The following is a 13,586-nucleotide window of genomic DNA, read 5'->3' as shown; positions in this document are numbered from 1 at the left end:
ATTACCTCAATACATATGCAATAACATGGACCCACTCCATTAGAACACTACTTAAATAAATACCAGATACATCATAGTAGATAGTAAAACCTATGACATCAACTGGAAGAGACAGAATAGGAGCTGAAGTAAACAAATCCTTGAGCTTCAGAAAGCTCACCTCACAACATGTATACCACTAAAATGGAACTTTTTTCCTAGTCAATCTAGTCATAGGATCTATTATGGATAAGAAATCCTTGACAAACCGCCTGTAAAAACCTGCGAACCTGATGAAACTATGAACCTCAATAGGTGACATAGGCCTACACCAACTACGGCTAACCTCAATCTATATTGGGTTTACAATAATACCACCCTTATACACAACATGTCCCAAGGAAGCTATAGAATTAAGCAAGAACTTACACTTTGAGAATATGGCATAAAGCTGATGTTCTCTCAAAGTGTGGTGTACAATCCTCAAATATTTCTCATGCCCCTTTCTACTCTTTAAATATATTAGAATTTCATCAATGAAAACTATAATAGAGGAATTCAAATATGTTTTAAACACACAATTAATCAGATCCTTAAATGTTCATGGGGTATTAGTCAACCCAAAAGACATCACTAAGAACTTATAATGGTTGTAACTAGTCCTGAAGGCTGTCTTAGGGTTATCCACAGTTCTAACTCTTTACTGATAGTAAAAAGACCATAAAATCTATCTTAGAAAACATTGATGCACCCTAAAAATGGTCAAACAAATCATTTATACGAGGCATACGATAATTATTCTTCATTATGACCTTATTCAACTACTTGTAGTCGATGCACATATGCATAGAACCATTTTTATTCTTCATAAATAGAACTAGAGCACCCCATAGAGAAACACTCAGCCTGATAAAACCCTTACCATGAAAATCCTGAAGTTTACTATTTAGCTCATTTAACTCGGTAGAAGTCATAAGATAAGGAGCCCTAAAAATAGGTTGGGTAACTAGCTTGAGGTCAATAGTAAAATCTATATCACGCTCAGGAGGAAGGCCAGGTAGGATTGAAAATACATAAAGAAATTCACACATAATAGGAATGGAGTCAAGCTATGGACTCTCAACACTAACATCCCAAACATAAGCAAGGAATGACTCATAACACCTCGATATCAGTCTATGAGCCAAAATATAAGAAGTAATTCCCAATGTTGCACTACTAACGGAACCCAGCCACATAACTCAAGGTATGTCAGGCATCGCTAAGGTAACAATTTTGGCAAAGAAATCCAAGATTGTGTGATAGGAAGACAACCAGTCCATGCCTAGAATAAAATCAAAATTTACCATGTCCGACACAATCAGATCAACCTAAGTATTAAAATCTTGGATAGTCACTGGACACGGTCTATATATATGATTCTCTACTAAAGAATTACCTAATGGGGTAGCTATATGCAAAGTCATAGATATATACTCTAAACATAAACCTATCACAACCTGAGACTACCCCCTAGTCGTAAAATGATACTTGGAACCACAAGTGATCCCAAGCTAACCCATGAACTGGCATACTATTGAGAAACTGATTTAGGATATACTAAATAGATAGTTCTACTGTGTGGAAACATAATCATAATAAAATCTGAATAAGTATGTAACTAATAAAAATTTACAATCTGATAAAACTAAAGAGAGAACTGAAATTTACATTTTATGACTCTGACTGACATCTATGAAGCCTCTACTATACTAACTATAGATAGCTGGGACATGCATCCAACTACCACTAATCAATACATATGGAAAATAAAAAATATAGTACATGATCTACAACTTTCTGAAGTTCTCGAAATAGGAGAACTTATTACCTGATGGCTGAAAGCTACAAATTATCAGACCCTAGTGTAAGAGCAACATATGGTGCTTACATTCTGAAGGATGAAGCCACAAATACATATGTGTGGTCCGTACATTGGAAAGTCATGAGTATATAAAAACATGCACTAAATCATGAAAATATTTCAAACATGGTGTAAAACTAAGGATATAAGTTATTTGCTGAAATAAACATTTGAAACATGACTATAAGTGAAAATTGTAAATCATAGAGAATTTATAAATCATGAGTTGAAAATAATTTTGTAAGCTAGAAGGCAGTAAAAACATAAATTATGTAAGCCATTCTCTTGTAGGGATGAATATGTTGTAGAAGCTGTATTGAGGATGACGTATGAATACTGGGTATGAAACTATGTGGTGGAAACTGACTTAACTCAAGGATTTGAATATACAAATTTACTGAGCATGAATGAATAAACATACAAAACCAACATAACAAGTACTAAGTAAATTTGATTAACTAAATGACCGATGTTTGTGTGATCGAACAACTGTAATTTAAGTAACATCTGTGAATGCAAGACCAAGCATATACATGTTTCTGAAATAATCTGTAAACTGAAAGACTGAAATCTATATAACTGAGTAACTGTAAATTTGTATGCTTTGGTCAAGCAAACTTGAATTGAATATATACTAATTGTTGTACTAAGACGGTGGGATCTATCATGTAACCGACATGAACCATGTCAGCTATCATAGAGTCCAATGTCTGACCCTTGTTGAGGAGGGTTGTTCTATCATTGCCATTGGAGTAAAACCTAAACTAGAGCGATCACTAAGCTAATATCCCGAAAGACTCGGGAGTTAGTCCTAACTGATGAGTGACACCTAAGAGAGTGTCAGTCCTAAACTGGTCGGTGATGTCTCATAATCCTACACTGGCTACGTAGTTCTGAAACTTAGGGACTGCTGCTAAGGATCCAGTCTTAACTGGCAGATTAACCCCCATCCCTAGGTTCACTCGGTGCTAAATCCTACTCCCAACTAAAAGACACGAAAATACTAATTTGTGCATGCACTGATAACTGATAATTGATAAGCTCAGGTCGTGGTATTCTGAAAATAACAGTGCATAAGGATTCTGAGGTAATTATAAACATATAAACTTATAATGCTCAACATGATCATGGTATTCTGAATATGATACTAAAGCATGATCTGACTATCTTATTACTTGAAAAATAGAAATCATGTAAAACACATCAATATCGGGTGTTCATAACCCACCAGCACTGAACGATCATAAAACATGACGTTTAGACTTAATCTGTAGTATTGAATCACGGTTCAACCCAAGACATGAGCTATTATTCATCAAATATATGGAAAGTATGAACATGTACATGGGATATTCTAAACATGAGTATTAAACAAATCATGAAGTTTACTTGAGTAAGACATGGGAAACTAAAATTCATAGAATGAGGAAATCAAATCTTGCATGGGATCATACATGGAAAAAATTTTATTTAAATCACCATGAAAGTACAAAATTCAATATTTCTTGAACATATAAAATACCATAATGATAGTAAGATCATTCTTTAATTATAAAAAAGGGTTTTTGGGCTCCATGGGTGAAGGGGGCCTATGAATGAATACCCCACATACCTTAAGCTTTTAACTTAAGAGGAAAACACAATTCTTGATGCTTTATTAAAGGTTCTTGAACTTGGGAAACTTGGACTCTTGATTCCTTAGGGAAAAAGGAATTGAATTTGTTCTTAGAAAGAAAAAAGAGTTTTCGTTAGAGGAAAATTGGAGAAGCAGGGAAAAAGTATGCCTTAGCTGATGCTCAAGTCATGCTATGAATGATTGGATTGAGGGGGGGGGGGATACCCAATTTCCCCTCAGTCATTTAAATAAAAAAACTGGACACAACTACATCACCGTGATGCAGTCGTATCGCGGTAGCTTACTGGTTTTAACAAAAATAACCATAACTTTTTATTAGGGTATCAGATTAAGGAAAAATTGGTATCATTGGAAAGCTAATTCAATTATATATAATATGGTGGGTCTTGAGCCGAAAACTTCCACATAAGTAAAAAGTTATACATGTTCAAAGTTGATCCTTGTAGAATCGAATACCAAAATTTGGCCGAATCAAAGGCTCTTAGCTCAACTTTGTTATAAGTGATTCGTACGAATATTTTTCACCTCAGAAGAACATCACACACTTGGAAAAAGATCATGAAACATTTATTCAACTATAAATAAAGAACTAGACACAACACTTTTACCGCGATGCGATTGGATGCGGTTAGGACTAATGTCGTGTCGCGGGCCTATTGCGGTGACCCACTGGTTCCATGATCCAAACATGCCCCAAAACTTATCTGAAAAATCCAAAACTCCCCTGAAGCATACTTCTTACATCCCTGAACATGAGGTAACTCAAAAAATAATGTCCTGGGTTCGAGAAGGTCAAAATAAAAATTCTCGAAGCTTTAGGGTCTTGAAGATGACTAAGTCCAAAATTTAGTTAAAATTTGAAGCCTCAAGACCCTTAAGAATGCAACTAAAAGTTGAATCAAGCTAAGAATAGTATAGGGTATTACAATATCTGCCCCTTGGGATTATCTGTCCTCGAATGAGACTGGTTAGACTGAGAGTACTATACTAAGGTAACTGAGAACATATACTGAACATACATGACTTGGAACATGATTGTATAAATGAGTCTGAGCATGATACCTGAACTAAACTAATTTTGTGAATAGGTGTTGTGACATGAGAATGGTTATAAGGCTGATATAGATATGAGAGAGTCAACTTGTAAGTAACCATTACCTCAGGGTGGATCTGGTTTCGTGAAGAGAAGTTGAGAGGTTTAGGACATGAAAACTCTGGATATTACAACATCCCCCCCTTGGGATTATTCGTCCCCCGAATGATACTAACTTGTCTTAAATACTAAGGAAAGATTGAGATGATACACGAGGCACTTACAAACTAAATCATGACTGAATATCTAAATCTAAAACATGATGCATAAACTAAAAAGAATTAACAATTTACATAGATGCGAACAAATTACCTCTTGGAAATACCATACTCATGAAACTTCAAATTGTAAGACTAAATCAAAATATCAAGAAACCACATGAACTTGTCTGTCTGACTACTAAATTGAATTCCTGTTATACGGGTTGAATTATACTAAAATCTTATACTCATCTGGAGTAGTTCTTCAACACACTTTGTAAAAAGTTCTAATAACATTAGGAAGAAAAGAATTCTTGGTCATGATTAGATTGATACATCTGAATAAGAAATCTGTCACGACCTGAGGCTGCCCCCTAGACGTGTCAACGTTCTTATGGTCACAAATGACCATAAGCTAACCCATGAACTGGTACCTACTGTGAATAGTGCATGAAGCAACAAAATACATATGTGTGCAAGTAACTGACAATGCCATAAGGTTTTAATATTGGTAAGATAATGTAAAATTGGATACTAAAATACTTATCAAAATGTGTTCAAATAACTGAAAATATCTGATAAAACCAACTGAGCATCTAACTGACTGAATGCATGTTTGAACTCCTCTAAACTAATTGAATAGTTGATGGGACAGGCCCCAAAGAACTCCAAAATAAACTAACTAAAAAGAAATACGGGAATACTAAAATAACATAATATGTCCTCGACATATGAGGACTCACCACAACTGTTGCTGCTAATAGGCTGAACAGTCTAAGAGCGTTCTAGAAAATGAGCATTCGAACGTATGATATAAGACATTATAGGACAAAGAAAATATGCGGTCAGTACTTTAAATGTACTAGTATATAAGATAAGGTTAGGCTAAAATACAAAGGTTCATGTGCATGAAATATTAACTGACTGAATAGGATGAGATAATAGTTGACTAAATAACTTGAGATAACTGATACATAATATATGTTAAATCTGTAAAATCAGAGAATGCATGACCAAGCATATAACATAATACTGAAATATTTTGTAAACTAAAATACTAAAATCTGATAACTGAATAAGTGATAAACTATATGCTATGGTCAAGCATACCCAAACAGAATTCTTTACTGGATACTAAACTGAGACTGTGGGAAGTATTATCTAACTGAGTTTCCCCAATCTGAGCTAATTGGGGTCCAACTTGTTACCCTAGTTGGAAGGCTGTCAGTACTGTACCATGAGTACTAACAATCGATGTGTGTATCCACTAAGCTACTATCCTAAAAGACTAATGAGTCAGTCCTACACTGGTGGGTAACCCTTAGGAGATTGTCAGTCCTAAACTGGCAGATAACATCTCATAATGCTATGCTGGCTACGTAGTTCTAGAACTTAGGGACTGCTACTAAGGACCCAGTCCTAATCGATGGTTGAGCCCCCATGTTCTCTTGGTGCTAAATCCTACTCCTAACTGAACTAACACTAATATTTGGACTGAACTATGTTTAACTAAACTAACAACTAATCATATTAACTAACTGAATGACGATGCTCATGGTTTATCTAAAATCGTTCTATAAATACTTAAACTATGTAAAAACCTAAGTAACGGGTATTCATAACTTTCCTGGACTCAATGGAATAACAATAGGAACACATGAGAGGTTTGAAACCATAAAAAGGGGATCATTATTCCAAATTCAATACTTAGTCATTTCATCAAACATATGGGGGTCATGAATTAAAGCATGGGAATAATTTAAACATGTAGTAATAACATAGCTTTAATTATAAAACCATGAGCCAAGCATTTATTATGAAAATATCATCATTCAAACGTTTAAGGGTTAATTCCCATGAAAAATGACTTCTAACATAATGTCTAATAAAGATTCATAAAAAAAATTCATGCTGATAATTCATCATAAACATGTAATTTCATAGTTTATAACACAGATGGATTCTTGGACTCTATGGGTGAAAAGGGCCATTGGATGAACATCATGCATACCTTAATTGATGAATTTGTGATGGTTCTTGATGATTTTCTTAAAAATTAAGCTTGAATACCCTATTTCTTTTGAAGAGGTTAGGGTTTGTTTTTGAGAGAGAATGTTTTTTTTTGAGAGAATTTTGTGAATAAGATGACAAATTATGCTTTTGGGACCCTCAATCCCATGTTATAGACCAATTGGGTGAAGGGAAAAGACCCAATTTCCCTTTCAAAAATGAGAACAAAAGCTAGAAAAATAAAGGCCAGGCGATGGGACACACGTCGCGGGCTCTAGATCGCCGGCCTGACCCTCACGCTACGGGCTCTGCCACGGGCATCCCTAGCAGTGTACTGGAGGGCGCATCGTGGGATTATCCTGGTTTTGCTACTATTATGGTGATCCAAACACACCCCTACACTTGTTTAAAAATTTCAAAACTCACCCGAGATGTACTATTGACAACCCCGATCATGAATCAACTTAAAATTAACATTATGAGGTCGGGAAGATTGAAAATAAAATCATCAAAGTTTAATGAGCTTTGGAAATAACTAAGTCCTAACACTTAGTAAAATTTTCTAACTCTTGGACCCCTTAACATGCAATAGTAAGCTATATTAAGCCAAGATCTTATGGGTCTTACAATATCACCCCCTTGGGAACATTCGTCCTCGAATGAGACTGATTAAGCTGAGAATTCTAAAAAATTAAGATTGCATACTAAATATGCATAATTGAAAACATGGTTACATAACTGAGTCTGAATCATGATGAATGACTAAACTAATTTGCGAATGCATAAAATGACATAAAGATGATTATATGGATGGAACTAAGAATGGAAAAGAGATAATCTAAGGAAATATGTTACCTTAAGTTGAGTCTGAGTTTATGGATAAAAAATAAGAGTAATTGGTATGTATATCTTCTTCTGCTTCCCAAGTGGCTCCATCAACGGATTGATTCCGCCAAAGAACCTTGACCAATGGAACCTTTTTGTTCCCTAGTCTGCAAATCTGACGATCAAGGATATCAACAGGGATTTTTGTAAGAAAAGCTATCCTGATGTCTGTGCTTTCTAATGGAACAACTACAGCTAGATCACTAATACACTTTTTCAGCAAGGAAATATGGAGCACTGGATGTACTGATGTCAAATCTGTAGGCAACTCAATCTCATACACTACCGTCCCATAACAACTCAAGATTCTATAAGGGATAACATATCGGGGACTGAGTTTCCCTTTCTTACCAAATCTCTTCATTCCCTTTATGGGAGAGATTTTCACATTGTCCAAATCACCAACCTCAAATTCAAGATCTCTTCTCCTCACATCTGTGAAGGATTTCTATCATCTTTGGGTTGTCTTAAGCCTCTCCCTGATTATCTAAACTTTCTCCATCGCATCAAATACTGAATTAAGCCCTATCAGTGCAGTCTCACCTACCTCAAACCAACTAATAGGAGATCTATATCTCCTCCCATGAAGAGCCCCAAATGGAGTCTTTTGAATACTGGAGTGATAACTGTTATTGTAGGAAAACTCAATCAATGGAAAATGATTATCCCAACTACCCTTAAAATCAATAACACATGCTCTCAATATGTCCCATAGGGTTTGAATGGTCCTCTCTTCCTGACCATGTACTAAGATGAACTTGGGTACAAAAAACCTTCTGATAATCTTTCCAAAAGTGAATGGTAAACTAAGTACCTTTATCTGAAATGATATACAACGGGAACCCATACAACCTAACCAACTCTTTAAGATAGATTTTGACATAATCCTCGGCTGAATAGGAAGTCTAGACTTGCAAAAAGTAGGTTGATTTGGTTATTCTGTCTACAATGACCCATATCGAATCATGCTGACAATGAATACAAGGCAAGCCTATCATAAAATCCATGTTCACATCTTCCCTCTTCCATGTAAGGTTATTGAACTCCTACATTATTCCACTAGGACTCTGATACTCAACTTTAACCTACTGACAATTAGGATACTTAGCTACCAACTCCATAATATCCCTCTTCATACCACTCCACCAATATATTTCCCATAAATCATGGTACATCTTAGTGTATCCTAGGGGAATAGAGTAATGAACACCATATGCTTTTGCTAATATCCACTGTCTCAACCTATCAACACACGACACACATAATCTACCCTGATATCGCAACACATCATCTCCCCCTTGGGAGAAAACCTCCACTTTCTGATCTCTAACTGTTTCTTTCAACTTAACCAAACTAGAATCCCTATCTTGATTTTTAAACTATTCTGAACCTATATACTACCCTCGGCTGAATCAACTAACCGAACACCTAATCTAGCAAGCTGATGAACCTCTTGGAATAACTTCTTCTTATCATTCTAAACATGAGCAACACTACCCATAGACAATTTACTAAGGGTGTCTGCAACTACAATATCCTTGCCCAGATGATACAATACACTCATATCATAATCTTTCAACAATTCTAACTATCTTCTCTGACGAAGATTCAAATATTTTTAGGAGAACACATACTGCAAACTTTTGTGATCCAAGAACACATCAACATGAACCCCATAAAAGTAGTGCCTTCAAATTTTTAAGGAAAAAATAATAGCTGCTAATTCAAGATTATGGGCAGGGTAATTCTTTTTGTGGGATTTAAGTTGTCTAGTGGCATAGGCTATGACCTTACCTCTCTGCATCAACACACAACCAAGCCCAACTATGGAAGTATCATAGTAAACAACAAATTCCTCTGAACCATCTAGTAAAGTCAAGACTGGGGCTGAGGTGAGTCAAGTCATCAACTCCTGAAAACTCTTTTCACATGAATCTGACCACTGAAACTTAACTTTCTTTGGAGTCAATCGAGACATGGGTTATGCAATGGATGAAAACCCTTCAACAAACCATCAATAATAGCCATTCAAACTTAAGAAACTCCTAATATTTAATGAAGAGAGAGGCCTAGTCTAGTTTCTCAGTGCTTCGATCTTTTAAGGGTCAACTCTAATGCCATCACTGAAAATAATATGTCCAATAAAAGCTACTAGTATTAGCCAAAACTTGCACTTACTAAATTTGGCGAATAGCTTATGGGCTCTAAGAGTCTGCAATATGATTCTAAGATGGTCTGCATGATCATTTTCATTATCAGAGTAGACAAGAATATCATCAATGAAGACTATGAAGAACATATACAAGTACTTCTTGAACACTTTGTTCATCAAGTCCATGAAAGTTGCTAGGGAATTCATTTTTCCAAAAGATATAACTAGAAATTTGAAGTGACCATACCGGGTTTTGAAAGATATTTTTGAAATGTGATATTCTCTGACTCTGCATTGATGATAGCAAGATTTGAGATCTATCTTAGAGAAATAACTGGCACCCTAAAGTTTATCGAACAAGTCATCTATCCTGGGGATTGGATATTGATTCTTGATTGTGAATTTTTTCAACTGACAGTAATTGATGTACATTCTAAGAGAACCATCTTTCTTACACACGAAAAGGACTAGAGCGCCCTATGAAGAAACACTGGGCTTGATAAATCCCTTATCTAAGAGATTTTTCAACTATTTTTTAAACTCTATAAGCTCAGCTGGAGCTATTCTATAGGGTGGAATAGAGATAGGCTGCATATCTAGAAGGATGTCTATTCTGAAGTCAATTGTCCTTTTAGGAGGAACTCTGGAAAGATCTTTAGGGAATACATCTAAAAACTTCCTTACTACTGAAACTAACTTGAGATTGGGAGTCTTAGAACTAGAGTCTCTAACTCGAACCAGATGGTAAACATACCACTTACATACCATCTTTCTCGCTTAAGATATGACATAATTTGACCCCTAAGTGCTGAAGTACTACCCTTCCATTTAATAATGGGTTCATCTGTAAACTAAAACTGAACGAATCTATTTCTACAGTTAATTGAAGCATAGAATGAGTGGAGCCAATCCATGTCGAGAATGACATTAAAATCGATCATCTCTAATTCCACAAGATCTACTAAAGTGACTTTCTAGGATATTGTGATCGGACAGTTTTTGTATACCTGCCTGGCTACACTGAGAAGGGTTCTGCTAAAGTCTTGGGGATGACACCAAAATTAACAACTATATAGGGGGTTACAAAAACGTAAAGGTAGGGGTCTAATAATGCATAAATATGAAGGTGAAAGACCTGTAACATACCTATAACCATATCAGGAGAACTTTTCTGATCCTATTAGGACTGAAGTGAATACGGTATGTGCTGGCGCTATTCACTGGTGCCATTGGAAGTATCTCCCTACTGAGTTGGGACCTGCTGAAGTTGATGACAGATTGGACTGGCCTTGTTGGCACAAGTCTTTTCCCCTTTGAGCAACTATTCGATATTCCCTAATCCTATGGCCTAGCTTACCATACCCAAAATATATATCACTACCAGATTTACACTTACCCTGATGATTTCTACCATATTTCTCGTAGAGCAGATTAGTAAGATCACTATTCACACTACCCTAGGGCTTAGGACCTGGCACCCTATCTCAACTTTCATTCCTGAACTTTAGTACTAGGGTACTAACTGAAAACAGAGTTGGGGATGAGAATTTTTGATGGAATTGAGAATGGTTACAACCCTTTGACTTTGGATAAGAAAAATTAAAGCCACCTATTCTGGCTCTCTTATTCTCTCCTTAAGCTTTTGTTCCTTATTCTGTTGAGCATGGGCCATAAGCCTAGATATGTCCATCTCCTTAGTCAATATAGAGGTCCTACACTCCTTGACCACACTATCAGCTACACCAGAAATAAACTTACTCATTCTACACCTATTATCAGACACCACATGAGGAGCATACCTCACTAATTGAGTAAACTTAGGCAAATACTCCTTCACACTCATACTAACCTGCTTCAAATTAATAAAATCTTGTATCTTATCTTTCCTTAACTATAAAGGAAAAAACCTATCTAAAAAGGTTGTAGGAAATACTCTCCACTCTACAGGCCCTGTATTTGAGCCTCTATCCTCCTTCCACTACTTAAACTAGGTGTGAGCTACAACTGGTAAGCAACCAACTTTGCACTCACACTAGACATAACACCCATAATATCAGTTACCTACTGAACCATATCAATAAATTCCTACGGATCCTCTTCAGACATGGATCCCAAAAATAAAGAAGGGTTCATTTGGCTTAAGTCCTGAATCCTAGATGCAGCTGTGTTGGCAATTGGATTGACTCGGGTAGCATCTTGATAATTATTTTGAGCTATTACTGAGTGAGCTAAGGTAGTGAATGTAGCTTTAGATTCGGCATGAGAGACATGCTTATTAGGGGGATCTTCCTAAACAAGCAGAGGTGTAGGCTAATTTCTATTTCTCCTTTCAATGTTTTTTTTATGAGGCATTATCTATAAACGGGAGGAAAAATGAATTAGAAAGAGAGTTTAAATAGAGATCCTTCTCTTTCACATGAGATAAACACTAAAAGAAGAGAAAATCTCCCTAAAACGTCTCGCAGACTTTTGTCCATAAATGTGGCGTGCTTCATACCCATGCATAAGACTCTACTCAATGTAGCTTTTAGACTCCCTAGAAATATTTAAAACCTTAGCTATGATATTAAGTTTTGTCACATCCCAAGCTACCCCCAGTCAGAATAATGATTCTTATGGTCACAAGTGACCACAAGCTAACCCATGAGCTGGTACCTGCTGTGAATGTTGTATGAAGTAACAAAATAAATATGTGCGAAAGTAAATTGACAATGTCATAAGGTTTCAATATTGGTAATATAATGTAAATTTGGATACTGAAATACTTATTAAAACGTGTTCGAATAACAGAAAATATTTGATAAAACCGACTAATCTAACCGACTGACTGTATATTTGAAAGCCTCTAAACTGACTGAAGAGTTGATGGGATAGGTCCCAAATAAATCCAAAATAAACTAACTAAAACAAAATATGGGAATACTGAAATAACATAATAAGTCCTCGACATATAAGGACTCACCAAAACTATTGCTGCAAATAGGCTGAACTGTCTAAGCACGGTTAGGAAACTAAGCATCTGAACCTATGATATAAGACATCATAGCGCAAAAAAAATATGTGGTCATTACTTTGAATGTACTAGTATATGAGATAAGGTTAGGCTAAAATACATAGTTTCATGTGCATAAAATATTGACTAACTGAATAACATGAGATAATGGTTGACTGAATAACATAAAATAACTGATGCATAATTACGTGAAATCTGTAAAATTTGAGAATGCATGACCAAGCATAAACATGATAATGAAATAGTCTGTAAACTGAAATACTAAAATTTGATAATTGAATAAATAATAAACTGTATGCTATGGTCAAGAAAACCTGAATTAAATTTTGTACTGGAGACTGAACTGAGACAATAGGATGTATCATCTAATCGACATGTCCTAATCGGAGCTAATCGGGGGTCCAATTTGTAACCATAATTGGAAAGGTTTCAGTACTGTGCCAAGGGTACTAAAATGGTTATATGGATCCGCTAAGCTACTATCCTAAAAGACTAATGAGTCAGTCCTAAACTGGTGGGTGACCCTTAAGAGATTGTCAGTCTAAAACTGGCGGATGACTTCTCTGAGATTGTTAGTCCTAAATTGTTGGGTGACATCTCATAATCCTACTTTGGCTACATAGTTTTAGAACTTAGGATTGCTACCAAGGACCCATTCCTAAATGATGTGTGAGCTCCCATCCCTAGGTTCGCTCTGTGCTAAATCTTACTCCCA

Source organism: Capsicum annuum, unplaced genomic scaffold (assembly GCF_002878395.1).
Source record: "Capsicum annuum cultivar UCD-10X-F1 unplaced genomic scaffold, UCD10Xv1.1 ctg3537, whole genome shotgun sequence".
Taxonomy (NCBI): domain Eukaryota; kingdom Viridiplantae; phylum Streptophyta; class Magnoliopsida; order Solanales; family Solanaceae; genus Capsicum; species Capsicum annuum.
This window is presented reverse-complemented; position numbering follows the sequence as displayed.